The sequence below is a fragment of the Aedes albopictus genome, chromosome 2 (assembly GCF_035046485.1).
Source record: "Aedes albopictus strain Foshan chromosome 2, AalbF5, whole genome shotgun sequence".
NCBI lineage: Eukaryota > Metazoa > Arthropoda > Insecta > Diptera > Culicidae > Aedes > Aedes albopictus.
This window is the reverse complement of record NC_085137.1, coordinates 506,193,171-506,208,263: the sequence shown is the minus strand read 5'-3', so window position 1 is coordinate 506,208,263 and position 15,093 is coordinate 506,193,171.

Below are 15,093 nucleotides of genomic sequence, written 5' to 3'. Positions count from 1 at the left end.
ATTATTACTTTGAGAATACTTTGAGTTGAAGTCATTAATGCAATCATGAAAAACATTTATTAAACAATCCATTTTAAACAATAATATTATAAAATTAACAAAAAGAAACAAATTTATACATTAAAACACAAACTTATTCATAGGTTACAATTTTTTATTGTGGTTGCCGCACTTTCTTTTGGGTGATGGAGTTTCCTTGATAGGCGAGTTTTTGCTATATCGGTTTACGAGTTCATAGAGATCGTCACGAGTTTGAATAATTTCCGGCTTAGACTGTTCGTTCTTTTTAACTAACACATTTCCACCTCTGCTTGACCAAACGTACTTAATATTTAATTTTTCTTGGTGAATCCGCATTTCAGCCAATAACTGCAAGGACAACGGAGTCAGGAAGGAATTGCTGAGGAAAATCCTTTCAGTAATATTTTATTGATATTCCTTCAGTAACTTTGAGAAAAAATACACGAGCGCCGAGCAAAAGCCATTCCAAAAATAAAAACGAGCAAATTTCAGAGGAACGAACTTCTTGTTGATTTTTTAAGGCTTATTGAATGAAATTCCTATACAAATATGTTGAAGAAATATCACAGCGAAACAAAAATTAACTACTGGTCTGTATCAAGAGCAAACTTATGTGTCTCTGACAGATTTTGGGCCGCTGAGTTCGAATCCGGGCTCAGATTTGCTCCAGCGCGTGCTTAAAATGCTTAAACCTACCAAATGTGATTTGGTAAAACAGCATATTTTGCATGAGTCGTTAAATTATATGTGAAATGACCAATCTGCCCTTTGATTGCTTAAAAATAATATTTCCATGCTTAATGGCTTGCTATCAAAAAAGCCCAAAATCGCATATTTTGCCCAATAAATTGAGGTGTAGCTCAAAATTGTGACGTGCTGGAGCAAATCTGAGCCCGGATTCGAATTCAGCGGCCCAAAATCTGTCAGAGACACATAAGTTTGCTCTTGAGACAAAACAAAAATGTTGCGCTGTGTATTCGAAGGAAATTCCGAAAGGATTAGTCCCAGATTTTAAGTTATGAGAATGTAACTTAATTTTTTACAGATAATTTACGAGAAAATGATTGAAACCGAATGAATTGCCGGAGGTAACCAACAAAGAAATTTCCGCAGGAAATAACCTGAGATTTCAAAATAGTATTAGAGGAACTGAAAAAAAAACTCCGGTAGATGCAACGAAATTGCTGAAGGTTTTTTTATTCAAAGAAATTTAAAAAAAATCCAAATTCAAATACCAAAGGAATTACTAACAATACTGCAGAAGAAATTTCCTCATAAATTAAAAATACTTATGACATTTCGCAAAGAAATTGCCAAAGAAGTTCGTAAGTGAAATATTAAAGGTACTCCCAAACAAATTGCCGAAGGATTTCCTATAGAAATTATACACCAGATTCTGTTTTTACGTGATAGATGCGTTAGCACAAAAAATAAGGGCGTTGAAGAAAATTCACGTAAATTTGATAAAATCCATAGATTTTTTAGGTAATTTGCTTTCCCCAAATGGCCAAATTAACGCAAAAAGTCACGTCACTTATACAAATCGCACATGAAAAAACGATCAAAACGAAATCCCATTAAAAAGTCGTGTGAAAAAGATTAAGTGTGTTGTCATATAATTACCAAAAAAAAAAATTTACAAGAGTTTAAATTCCAAAGGGATGTTTTATTCAACTAGTTCAGGATTTTTTTTTATAAAAATTCCCGGAAGAATTTCCAAAGAAATTTTTAAAGAAAATGCTGACAAATTTTCCAAAGAAATTTCCAAAGCAATTACGCTCGTTAATGATATGCAGATCCTAATCCTAATCTCCATTGGAAAAGGAATCGAAATCTGAAATTGCATCTATTTTTAACATTTATAACCTGAATTTCCCAAAAAGAATCTGGTACGGACATCAACATTACTAAGTCTTATTGTTGTTCGTGTACCGGACCTATGTCACATCTTCTGCGAATTTAGAATACCAATGTGAAGCAGCGGCAACCAAGAATGTAGATGTCACAGCCCTGGAAGTTGCCATCATCTTCTACATCGAATGTATTTACCTTCCTCGAACGCCGCAGTATGTTGACAAGTTTCACCCTGTTCCATGTTTTATCGAGAAATGAGGGTAGGGACAGAATTGTTTGCTTTTGACGCAATCTCATCTGGTTCTCGGAATAGTAAATTCGTTCAACCGGTACAATTGAAATTCACCCTAGTTATAAGGTTAGATTGGTTCAAGAAAAATCGATTGAATTCGATGCGTATTTTGTGCTTAATGGATAACGGTTCAATTATTGCAAAGATCATCAACCACTTGAAAGTAATTCAACTGGTAATAGAACACAAGCTCAAGCTTCTGTACAGATCCCAGCTTTAATTAAAGCTAAATTGATTGGCACTTTCCGTATTAGGACACTTTTTGTTTGTCCAGGACCATCTCGAATACCTAGGCAAAGCGCTTCATATTGACAGTTTCGAGCACAAATGAAAAGCTCTTTTTTCGTTCCTTCGCTTTACATCCGACTGGGATGTTAGTCTGTTTACTTTTTTTCCATTTTTTTTCCTTCATCCCTGCCGAGCATGGTGAAGACAAGTGAGGGCTTACTGTCACTGTTTGTTTGGCTTGGAATGGAGCAATCGTTTTACTACGATGCGATGTGACGGGAGATGGCCAACATTGAAGCACCGGGCAAGTGTACCCAAACTCGAAAAACCCAACACAGTGATTCATTAATAATTTATTAGGAGGTTTCGTTTGGCTTAGGATGAAAGTTGTGCTGACCCAGAGAAGAAGAGACGAATGTAAGGAACATGGAAAATTCTGAGGGCAACGGTTTGGGGCATCTAATTCCGTTGAAAGCTCTTCTGTCAAAAGGTAAACATTTTCTGTCAAATGGCAAATGATTCATTGGAGACGCACATAATATTCTTCCAATTACCTGGTAATAGAATTGAAGATGACTCGGAACAGCACGCGATTGGATGTCTCTATTCAAGTAGATAAGAATGACATCGTGAATGTATACGCAATTTATTTCGGATACATCACCATCGATATACAGTTTTTTTTCTCAAACGAAGCACCTAATTTAATTCCATCTCATCAGAGAGTTTTAATAATTTCCACCTTCTACTTACCACATCCCTCATGCATGGGAGCGAAGCAAAATTTAGTTTTCGAAACTAAAATTGTAAAACTTTTAATTTCATGCTTCGTATGTATGTTTCGCAGGTAGTTCCAGTGCAGATTGCTTCTGCTGTGTATTGTTCCGAAGTGCTGTAGAGTGCACCGAAAAGCGCACTCGAAGCAAGAAGCTACTGTTTCTGGTTGGCATGAACAAAGCTCCCTACTCTGGATGAAAATGCTACTACTGGTGGTGGTAGTGGGTTTGGTCGGGGTTCTGCTGCGTTCGATTTTCATCTCTTACATTTCCACTCCGTTGAGCTGAAAACTGCAAAGAACAAAGAGCTTGCAGTCAGGAGCAGAATTATCGACCAACAGCCCCATAATCGATTAAATGGAAAACTTTTCCAGTTAACGACTGTTTCGTGAGGAAATCACAGGTAAAATGAGGGCATGAAAGGAAGCCCGCATGGCTTTCGATATCATCTCCAACGGTACCCTCTCGTTCAAACACGGAGAATACATCATGTTTCTAAATTATATGCGAAAAGTGTCTATGTATTTGGCAATCCACTTAATTAAAACTTTGCATTAGGAATCCATGAGAGACGGTTGCAAAGGCCAAAGCTTCATTTTAGCAGGTAGTCCTTCTTCCACAGCCGCGCACCACCAAATTGAAAGGAAAAGTAATCAAAAACTTTTATCACTACCAATCACAGCAAATCATCTCGTTAAAAATTACGATCTTAAGGTATCCGTTGTCGTCGTCGTCGTCGTCGTGCAAGCATCACACGCCACCATCAGGTGACAGTTATTCCACGGAAGATGAACGGCTCATCGCTGCACAGCCGAGAACGGATCTCACTGTCTAACCGCGGGCCGCGGCGGTACATTGCAACTTGGTCGCGATGTGAACCAGAAACAGAGCTATAAGGATAAAGTTTTGACGTTTGCGATATTGATGGTGGTTTTACTGCGGTAATTGGAATCAGATGCAGGGAACAGTTAGTTAGCAACTAGTTATCGATCATGTCGTGGCCAGAGCTACCAACTCTGTCACTTACCAGCAGCTCCAGCCGCAGTGAGAGTACTCCAAAAACCTCACTGCCTGCCAGCTGCTTCTTCTGTTGATTTTCGACGCTCTGACCGGCAGAGCGTCGACCCAATCGGTCTACTGGTCCTCAATCCTTTTTTTTTTTATAGAAAGAGGAAATCTGCCTTTACAGATACCCGAGAGGTGGGTCCTCAGGTTATGTGGGGTCGACACTAAAACCTCTTTCTCTCTTCTTCCTTACCTTCGCGGTACGCCCGTTAGGGATGACTTCGAGAAGGGGGGATGACTTCGTACAATGAGTACACTCTAATGGTAAGCGTTCCACCTGCTACCGCCTTAAGGTGAATATATAACGAAGCCACACCTCGAATTTTCAAAAGCACAAATCTAAAGAACCGAAGGTTGGTTTGCGTTGAAAAGTTGATCGATTGGTCACCACCAGCGGGTCTCCAATCGATCAACTTTTCAGCGCAATCCGTATTTTGATTCCTCAGATTTGTGCTCTTGAAAATTCGAGGTGTGGCTTCGTTATATATTCACCTTAAGGGGCTGTCCATAAACCACGTGGTCATTTTTTGGGACTTTTTAACCACCCCCCCCCCCGTATGGTCATTGGTCCATACAAAATTTTTTATTTGTCCATACAAAATGGTCATTGCCCGAAACCCCCCCCCCCCCCCTCATGACCACGTGGTTTATGGACAGCCCCTAAGTTGTTCGCTCTTCCCCGGAGGCTCGGGCCCTGGCTAGTGCATAGACTACCCGTTGGGCTTAAGCTCCTGGATGGGGAGGGGGAGCCAACTCAACTAGCTGTTGTTCGGCTCGCCATTTTCTCTGTAGTTCAAGGACGATTCGAGATACCGAGGATGAAACGGCATCCCACTTGTCCTCCCCCGTACACATCCTTTCAACAATGTTGTCGGGAGTGATGTCTCTACCGCATATCTCCTGCATACTCGACCTTTGCTCCACGAAGCGTGGGCATTCGAAGAGCACATGCTCCGCGGTCTCGTCGCAATCTGCACACTCCGGACATGAAGGAGAACCAGCGTGTCCGAATCTGTGCAGATACCACCTAAAGCACCCATGGCCTGACAGAAATTGTGTCAAGTGAAAATTCACCTCGCCATGGGGCCTGCTCGTCCACTTGGACACGCTCGGTATGAGCCTGTGTGTCCATCTGCCCTTGCTGGAGTTTGTCCAATCTCTCTGCCATTTCAACATCGACGATGTTCTGGCAATCCGTCTCGCGCCTCTTGTGCCTCGTCTCGCGAAGCACTCCTCGTACTCTGACACCACAAGTGCTATGGGCATCATACCCGCCAGCACGCATACCGCGTCCTTTGACACCGTACGATATGCGCTGATGACCCTAAGGGCCATCAACCTGTGTGTACTTTCGAGCCTCTCTACGTTTCGCTTGACCTCTAGCGCGCTCGACCATGCAGCGGCACCATACCGTAGTATGGAGACCGCTACTGTCGCGAGAAGTCTACGCTTACTCGAGACAATTGCCGAGCTATTTGACATTATCTTCGATAATGCCGCAATCGCCATACTCGCCCTCTGGCAAGCATATTCCACGTGACTACCAAAGTTCAGCTTATCATCGATCATCACTCCGAGTTGCTTCAATGAGCGCTTGGAGTTGATCTCACACCCGCCTGTGGTGACCACCGCCTGTTGTTCCGACTGACGGTTGTTCACCACCACCACTTCCGTCTTGTGGTGTGCGAGTGCCAGCTGACGTGACCTCATCCAGTCCTCTATTATTCCAATTGCATGCGCCGCTGTCAGTTCCACTTCCTCTATCGACTCGCCGCATACCGTGAGGGTAATGTCATCAGCGAAGCCGACCAGCTTTACGCCCGGTGGAAGTGTGAGCCTCAATACACCATCGTACGCCGCGTTCCATAGTACCGGGCCCAGAATTGACCCTTGTGGTACTCCCGCGGTGATGTTGTACCTCTTTTCGCCCTCGTCCGTATCATAGAGTAGCACCCTATTCTGGAAATAGCTCTCCAGTATCCGGCGTAAACTATTCGGGACTCCTAGGTGTTGAATGGCACATTCAATAGCCGCCCAACTAACGCTATTGAACGCATTCTTCACATCCAACGTGACTACCGCGCAATAACGAATTCCTCTACGGTTATTCTGGAACGCTATCTCGGCCGTTTTCGTTACGGCCTTGATAGCGTCCACCGTCGATCGACCCTTACGGAAGCCAAACTGGTTATCCGAGAGCCCAGAGTCATCTGGTTTCTCGGTGTAGACCAGTAGCCTCGACAGGATGATTCGTTCCAACAGTTTCCCGGAGGTGTCTAGTAGGCAGATAGGTCTGTATGCCGACGGGTCGCCGGGTGGCTTCCCGTGCTTTGGCAACAGAACCAATCTTTGCCTTTTCCACCTCTCCGGAAATTCGCCTCTATCCAGGCACATCTGCATAGCCATTCTGAACATATCAGGGCATGCCTCGATGGCCGACTTGATGGCTACCGTTGGGATACCGTCCGGACCCGGAGCCTTGTTCAACTTGAGCGACTTCGCAATTACGATGAGCTCATCGTTCGTCACTGGGGCTACCTCCCTCTGGTCTATTCGGCCAGGGGGGATGGCAGCCCATGGTCTTGTATCGTGGCGTGGAAACAGCGTTTCCACGATCCTCTGTAGCATCACGGGTGAACGTTCCGGGGGCGCAGACGCTCCTTTCGTTTTGGCCATGACTACCCTGTAGGCATCGCCCCAAGGTGTCGTGTTGGCTGCCTGGCAGAGATTTTCGAAACACGCTCGTTTTCGTGCCTTAATCTCTTTGCTCAGTGCCAGTTAAGCCGTCCTATAGGCCTCACCTCTTTCCGCTCTACCCTCATCGGTACGAGCTCTTTGCATCCTCCTCCTCGCTCTTAGGCAGGACGCTCTGAGCTCTGCGATTTCAGGACACCACCGGTATACCGGTTTTCGTCCATTCCTGGGTAGCGCGCGCCTAGGCATCGCGGCATCGCATGCACGGCTTAAAGATCCGACTAGATCATCACTGGACAGATCGTCGATGTTAGGCTCCATACGCAACCTTTCGACGACGAATGACGCCTTATCGAAGCGCGAAGTCAGCCATCCTCGATGGTTGTCTATGACCTTCGGCTGCGTCCTCCTACCACCATGTTCCACCCTATATCGTACCGCTAGGTGGTCACTGTGCGTGTACCCATCATCGACCCTCCAGTCTGAGCTAGGGTTTAAACCCGGGCTCCAGAAGGTCACGTCAATGATGGACTCCCGACCGTTCCTACTGTAGGTCATTTTTTCACCTACGTTCGCGACCTCCACATTCAGCCTTGCCATGGCTTCGAGTAGTGTCCAGCCTCTCGCGTTAGTCGAATGGCTACCCCACTCAATCGCCCAGGCGTTGAAGTCTCCGCCGATGACCAAGGGACTCAACCCTACTAGCGCGTTTGTTAACGCATCCAGCATTGCTGAGAACTGGTCTATCGGTCACCTGGGTGGGGCATAACAACTACAGTAATACACCCCATTTATCTTCGCTATTGCGAAGCCCTCGTGCGACCTAGAAATTATTTCCTGGATCGGGAAACGACCGGTTGTACAGATCGCCGCTAGCTTAGCCTTATCCGCTACCCAGTTCCCGTTGTCGGGTGGGATGCAGTACACTCAGCGAAAAAAACTAGCGAAATTCATCGAAATACCTTATGAAAATTTGCTATAACTAATTCTTATGGATGTCATAAGAATACCTTTTGAAAATTGTTCGTGCTTGCTATGACAAATTTCATAAGATAGACTTATGAAAAGAACAAAAAAATCTTAAAATGATGCAGACTGGATTCGATCCATGAACGTCGGGATCACCGAGCCCGTGTTTTATCCACGCGGCTACCGACGCTTTAGTATACCATGCTGCTAAACATGAATAAAAGCCAAGCTGTGAGACAATTTTATGTCATAGAGTGACCTTATGAAATTCATCCGAATCATTATGAATTATTTAAAGACCGTTTCATAAATTGGGCCTTATGGGAATCTTAAGGTTATTTGGCTGAGTGTAGGGGTCAGCTAGCAGGGCGATGTCTGTACTAGACTCCGAAACTGACTGCCACATCAGCTGCTGCGCAGCTTCACAGTGATTGGTCCTCAATCCTGTCCGTCGTCTACTGCATCAGTCTATCAACTGACTCGCTCACAGCACAGCACGGCGCACAGTTTGCGTAACAAGTCGACAGTCGACATTCCAAGTTTGACAGTCGCTCGGACTGTGAAGCATTGGGCAATTTCGCAACACAGAATTGGGAGCACATACTTTTATATCGATTATATATTTGAATACTTTATTCGTACGTTAAATCATTATTGTGCGTTTAGCACTAAATTGATTTCCGAAAAAACTTTATCGACTTCCGCTGCCTTTCCTATGCGTTAAACATAACGTCGGAAGTAGTGCACTGTATAGAAAACCAGATTTACTGTACAGCGCACTACTTCCGACGTTATGTTTAACGCATAGGAAAGGCAGCGGAAGTCGATGAAGTTTTTTCGGAAATCAATTTAGTGCTAAACGCACAATATTTATATTTCATACTTCCGATCCCTTTCTCTACAGATCAGACGATGGTAAATGATGATTCTGTTTTGATGGTTCAGTACAAACATGTTTAGTGAAACATAGGGAAGTGGAACCATCTCGGCAGGGGTCCTATTTTGGGCACTTTTTTGTTATAACTCAGCCAATTCTGAACCAATTGACACAATTTTTGGAACGTGATGAGATACGTATAGTATCTAGCCGTGTACAAAATGTTAATTCAATTGGTTTGGAATTGACTGAGTTATAGCGAAGAGTGCCCAAAATACCAGCCGCTGCCCAAGTGGTTCGACACCCTATTTCTTGTGTGACCAATATCTACGGTCCATACGAATTGTGTGGCTTCGTGCGGCTAGTGTAACCAAGCACTTGGTCGCATCGTGCTAAGGAGCGCGGGTTCGATTCCCGCCGCAGCTGTCAGGCAAAGTTTTCGGCTGTGCCACTGCACTATGGGCCAGAAATCGAAATTTCGCGACAAAATTCAAAAAAGTTTTTTTTTTCTGATGTCAGTCAGTTTTCATATATGTATGATTGTTTGGGCTATGTTTGATTAAATACCGACTGATTTTTTCGATTTGTAACAAAATTGTATCGTTTTTTGTATGGAGAAGCTTCTTATAAGGGAAAATTCTCGATTTTCGTCAATATTAGGAAAAATATGATTTTTGGTGAAAAATGTGCCCAAGAAATGTAACGCCTACAATTTCTAACAGTAAATTTAGTATATTTTGCATATTTGATGCACAAATTGCGATATCTTTAAGTTTAAATTAAAATTTTACAATATTTACTCAAACTTTACGGTTTATTTGCCAATTTGTTAAAAAAGCAGTAGTATTCGACATGCAACTGGTCTAAGAAGCTAGATGAGACTCTTCTTTTTCGGATGCTACCGGATTTTTTGCGGGAATTTGCGGGAAACCAAGATAGAGCACTGAGAACAGACATCCAAGTCCAGTTCCGAAATTGTGTAAAGAATTTAACGACGATTTGAAATCGGCAACAGAAGAGGCAACATCGTGGCGCTGCAATCGGTTAGTTTCCCATAGTAATTTAATTCACCACTTGAAATTTTTCAATTCACCACTGACTGTGGCAATATTGTGTTTGGCGGCGTTAGTGTTTTCATCGTGTATTGGTTTGCAACCTTACTCAAGTGAAGATTCAAATCCTTACACAACTCTCTTAATGAAATTTGTTCTAGCCTGGATGTCTGTTCTCTGTGGGTAGAGTGATTTTAGTGCATGTGTTAATTTAACAAAACTATGTTTTACGCTGTGTTTCAATAACCATCCACTCTGAGATCCACTTTTGCCATTGCGACGCAATCTCTTTATGGCTTGAGAAACAATACACATAGCAAACAACTACTATTATTCGGGAAGGTTTCGTTTCAGGTAAAACTGTGATTGTAGGCGTTTAAATCAATACCACACACTTACTCAAAGTGCAGAGTTTCGGTACATCAATTCGTGTGGTCAATTATGATTTTTCCTCTTTTTAATCATACGCGATTATTTTGAGTTATACTGACGTAGAGAAAAGTGGCACGAACATTTCTTCTTCAGCCAAACGGCATTCAGCCAAATAGCGTTCGGCCAAATGACCCTTTCGGCCAAATGATCTTTTCGGCCAAATAGCGTTCGGACAAGCGGCAATCACCCAAATGACACTTGACCAAATGACAAACCCTGAAACAAAATCTTCCAGAATGATAGTTGTTTGTTGCTATGTACATTGTTTCGCAAGCTCTCATTTTGCATACGAAGATGGCAACCGCACCAAAGCAGCAGCTAGTCGAGTTGATCTTTATCACCGTTCAATTTTGACACCACCAGATTCCCTCTGTTAAACCAACCTTCAATTCACACCCCACAAAAGCTCTGTAGCACTTCAAAGTTGGATTTCACTGCTGCAGAATGCAGCAAAAGCTGTTCAAATAATCAAATTATTCACTTTTCCTTGTCTGTGAAATGTAAACAACAAGCTTTCATCGTCTGAATGATTTCCGCGTTGCATTGTGTTGGCGTATAATGATCTGGTGGGCAAAAATATTAATTGAAATGTTTTGGTCGTTACTCTCAAGCTACATCCACCTTATTTTAAAAGCTTTCCGTTAAATCATATTTTGAAAATATGATTTAATTTGCGTTGCGAAGGATTCGATCGACTTTTCGAATAAATACCTACGGTCAAATCATAATTTTTGACCATCCTGTGTACCATAGTGTCACGTAGAAAGTGTGTTCGGAATTCAATTCATGTTTCGCCCGAAATCAAGGGGGTGCTAGGTTCAGCTCGATATGTTACCTCTTATCGAGCGTAACCTGAGCTCACCACTACTTATACGACATCAACACCACAGACAAACAGACGTAACTCTTAGAGGAAATTCATCAAACATTTTTGCCTGGTGTCCTTTGCATGAGCACACTGCCACCTGTTGGTAGAACCGCGCTAGACGCTGTCGGCCATGCTGGATTTCGATTTGACGTTTGTCTAACACGCACACTACTACACGAATCACCTGTAATGTTCGTTTGCATCATTCAGCAACGTGTACATCAAAGCGATCGAACACTAGCCCCTCTGGTGGAAGGATAGCGGAAATCAAATGATATTTGAATTGATCGTTAAATGCATGTGCCAAGCCGTTTCGAAGAGTGTTACGTCTGTTAGTCTGTGTCAACACTGTAGCTGGTGCGCAGATGGGAAAACGCGCCCTGGAAGTAGCGGTGCAAAAATTCAGGAAATTTACTCTTCAACTAAAGGTTTTCTAACATCTTCCGGATCAGAATGAATCAAAAAGTAAAATTTGATAATAAACTGCGGATTCCTTGCATTTGACTCCTGCTTTTATGAGCACTTCACAAAACACATTCTATTTGCCAAAAGCGTTTTGCACGGTCTTCCCCAATGAGAAAGGTAAACAGATGAAATGTTTTCATTTTTATTTCCCACTCTATTGCCATGTGGTTATGTGATCCCAATGAGGTACAGATACAGCTGGCGCAGATAAACATTGCAAACCACTGGTTGTCTCTTTTGTACTACCGCTGATCAAATGCAACTCAATTAGTGACGTCACTAATTGAGTTGCATTTGATCAGCGGGAGAACAAAAGAGACAACCAGTGGTTTGCAATGTTTATCTGCGCCACCTGTATCTGTACCTCATTGATGTGATCCTGCAGTTTACAGTTGGAGCATAAATCTATACACCAAATAAGAGGGCACAGCTTAAGCTGTCAAACTCCATAGTAAAAAAATAGGTTGGCACCTCCCTGCCCGAAATAGACGTGGGCAAGACGGAAACAGAATTCGAGGGACAATTATTCAATCTTATTATTTTAAGGAAATTATAGTTCATTCACAATATATTTGTACGTGATATGAAAGCTAACTTATAAATTAGCAAATTATACCAAATTGGCAATGAGGCATTAGGCGAGGTGCAAGAATAATCTCGATCATTATTGGTCGGTGCTTAGGAAGACAAAAATTAGATAAAAACCCTATCAGGTATCAGAAGGCCGGCTCCAGAGGCACGTTATCCTCCATTTGGGACATTTGCCATCGCCATACATATAAGCCTATTTCATCATTTACCTGAGAGAGAATGGGACAAGGGATGGAATGGGATAAGGAAAGTGAAAGGTGATGAAATAGGAAGGGGTGCCAAAGAAGAGGGAATGAACGCATAAGCGCTACGAGAGCTCATGGCCCACACCAAAACGGATTCAATCAGTGCCCTGAAAAAAGGACACTGTAAAACGCATAAGCGTTAAAAGAGCCTATAGCTCATTGGAGGTAGCTTGTAACGTCATGCAACTTTTAATATGGCATTGAAAGGCACGTCATCGAAAGCATCCTCAATTTTCAAGAAAATACCCAAGCAAAAACTACGTTTGAGCGAGTACTTTCTTGAAAACGTATACAACTTTGTGTAAAAGAGTCACTGTGGATATCCCAAACTATTGAGGGCTATTGCTCCGGTTAGCGCAGTAAGGGCGTAATACTGTTGAGGACGCCCTAATTCTCCACAGGCTCCGTTTTATTAGGCCCCCCTAACCATTCATTCCTTGGCACGGTGAGCATGAAGCCGCATAACACCATGAATTAGGGGTCACCTGCTTAGTGGACACTTATCACTGGATCAGGCGGTCCGTAGTGTTATTCTTAGCCAATTGAGACAACCTCTACCGACACTACACAGCTATCTAGGCTGATCGGGAAAAGAAGTTAACATTGATGGTTAACTTCCAAACGAGCCCGAACAGCCTACATTAGGCGAGGTGCAAGAATAAACTCGATAATTATTGGTCGGTGTTTAGGAAGACGAAAATTAAATAAAAACCCTACATACATACACACATTTATTTGTTCACTGTCACATAATCAACAATAGTACGCCACAATACTCGGTTCATGGCTGCCACGGTCACGCTCCACCTGGTCCGCCCATCGTGCTCTCTTGTACCAACCGGATCAGTAGTGAACACCAACTTTCCAGGGTTGTTGCCCGGCAGTCTTGCAACATACCGTGCCCGTTGTATCCTTCCGGCTTTGGCCAGATGCTGGGCTTCCTTCTACGCCACACACCGTTCTCCTGCACACCGCCAAAGATTGTCTTAAGGACAGACTTGTTAGAATCCCAAAATGGCCACCACAATAGCCGACTTTGGCACCTACTCATGATTTTGAGCACACAAAGCTCTTCGTAAACAAAACCATCGCACCTGATCTTCTTATTATAAGCTTATTACAAGTGAGCAAGGACAGAGTTATAAAATACACTGTTGTTTGAAGCTTGCTTCTTGAGATTCGTGCGTCTGAAGTTCTGATGCACTGTTCAAGCGGGATTTCAAGACGTTTTTCCTTAAGCACGCGTCACTCGAAAACTCCGAGTGCTTGCAGGTATTCCTCGAGCCTGGTCCATGTCTCGTGTTCGTAGAGGACCACCGGTCTTATTAGCAGTTTGTTCATGATTCATCAGGGTTCTTTCCTAAGCAAACCATATCCATACGCCAGTGTGCACTTACCACCTTTGGCACCGGAAAGTGACAGAGCACCGGGGTATACGGATAGCTCAAGCGGAGTAAGCCTAGGCGTGGCGGGGGCTTGGTAGCGGACTCTGCCTGCAGGGTCTTTTCAGAAATTTCACACATTCAGAAGCAACTCTGTACAAGCGACACGGCGCCGCTTCCAAAGTGTCTGAGCCCAGTTGGGAGTGAATCGGGCACATCCGAAAAAAAAACGCCAGTAAGTTCCTGATTACGGTATACTGCTCTTTGCTTAGAAATTGATAAAAGATGGTACACTCTTAAGTAACTATGCACAAGTGAGCTGGTAGTGACGGCATTCCATCCCCTTCATAGGGTCGGGTGATACTGACCTGAAACGTCGGATTGGCTATAATGTAGGCGTGGTCTTCCTTCCCATGACAGAAGTGAGACCTTAAACTACGTCCCCGACCTGTACCTAGCTTGGTCACTGGCGCAGACCTCCCGTGGACGCTGAACCGCAACAGGAGTGGGCTACCGAAAATGGTGATAGTCGCGGAGCAGCTCGATGAAGGGCAAGAAGCCTGCACCGTCGTAGAGGAAGGGGACGGCCAACGTGAGCAACCAGGCCCCCAAGTCAGTTGCAAAACGCGCAAAGGGCAGGGAAATCAAACTCCAGGAGGGGGCAGCCCCAAGAAAACGAGGGACCAACCGAGCCAAGCGAAGCAGATCTCCTGTGTCACGGTTGGGAAAAAGTAGGAGCGAAGCGTTGGTCTTCAAAACTGAGGTGGATAGTTACGCCGAGCTATTGAGGGCCATGCTAGGCGAAAATCTTCTCTCACTGTTGGCGCGGATGTATAAAGCATCCGGCACACCAGGACCGGAAGAAGGAAGCGGCCAAGAAGGGCATCTCCTACAAGGTACTAGTTTTGAAGGTACTGGGCGAATGGGTGCAAGTGAGGGCCTTGACGACCCTCCAGTGTAAGCTCCCTTAAGCAGCCGTGAGAGGTAGATGCACTAAGTGCATCGATCCGTCTACGACAAGGCACGCAGCCGCTAGAGGCGTGTTTAAATGCTTCGAATAAGGACACCAGTTGTGGGCGTGTAAAAGCTCTGATAGGAGCAAACTCTTGGCAGGAAGTGCGGAGTGGAAGGCCACATCACCAGGGAGTGCAACTCGGCACCAAAAGACCCACTTTAAACCTACGGCGGCTTATTCTATGCGTGTAAGAGGTGTACATCACTTTTACGATAAGACCGATGAGCAGCGAAGGAGATCTTCTGGCGACCCGTCGGCAAACAGATC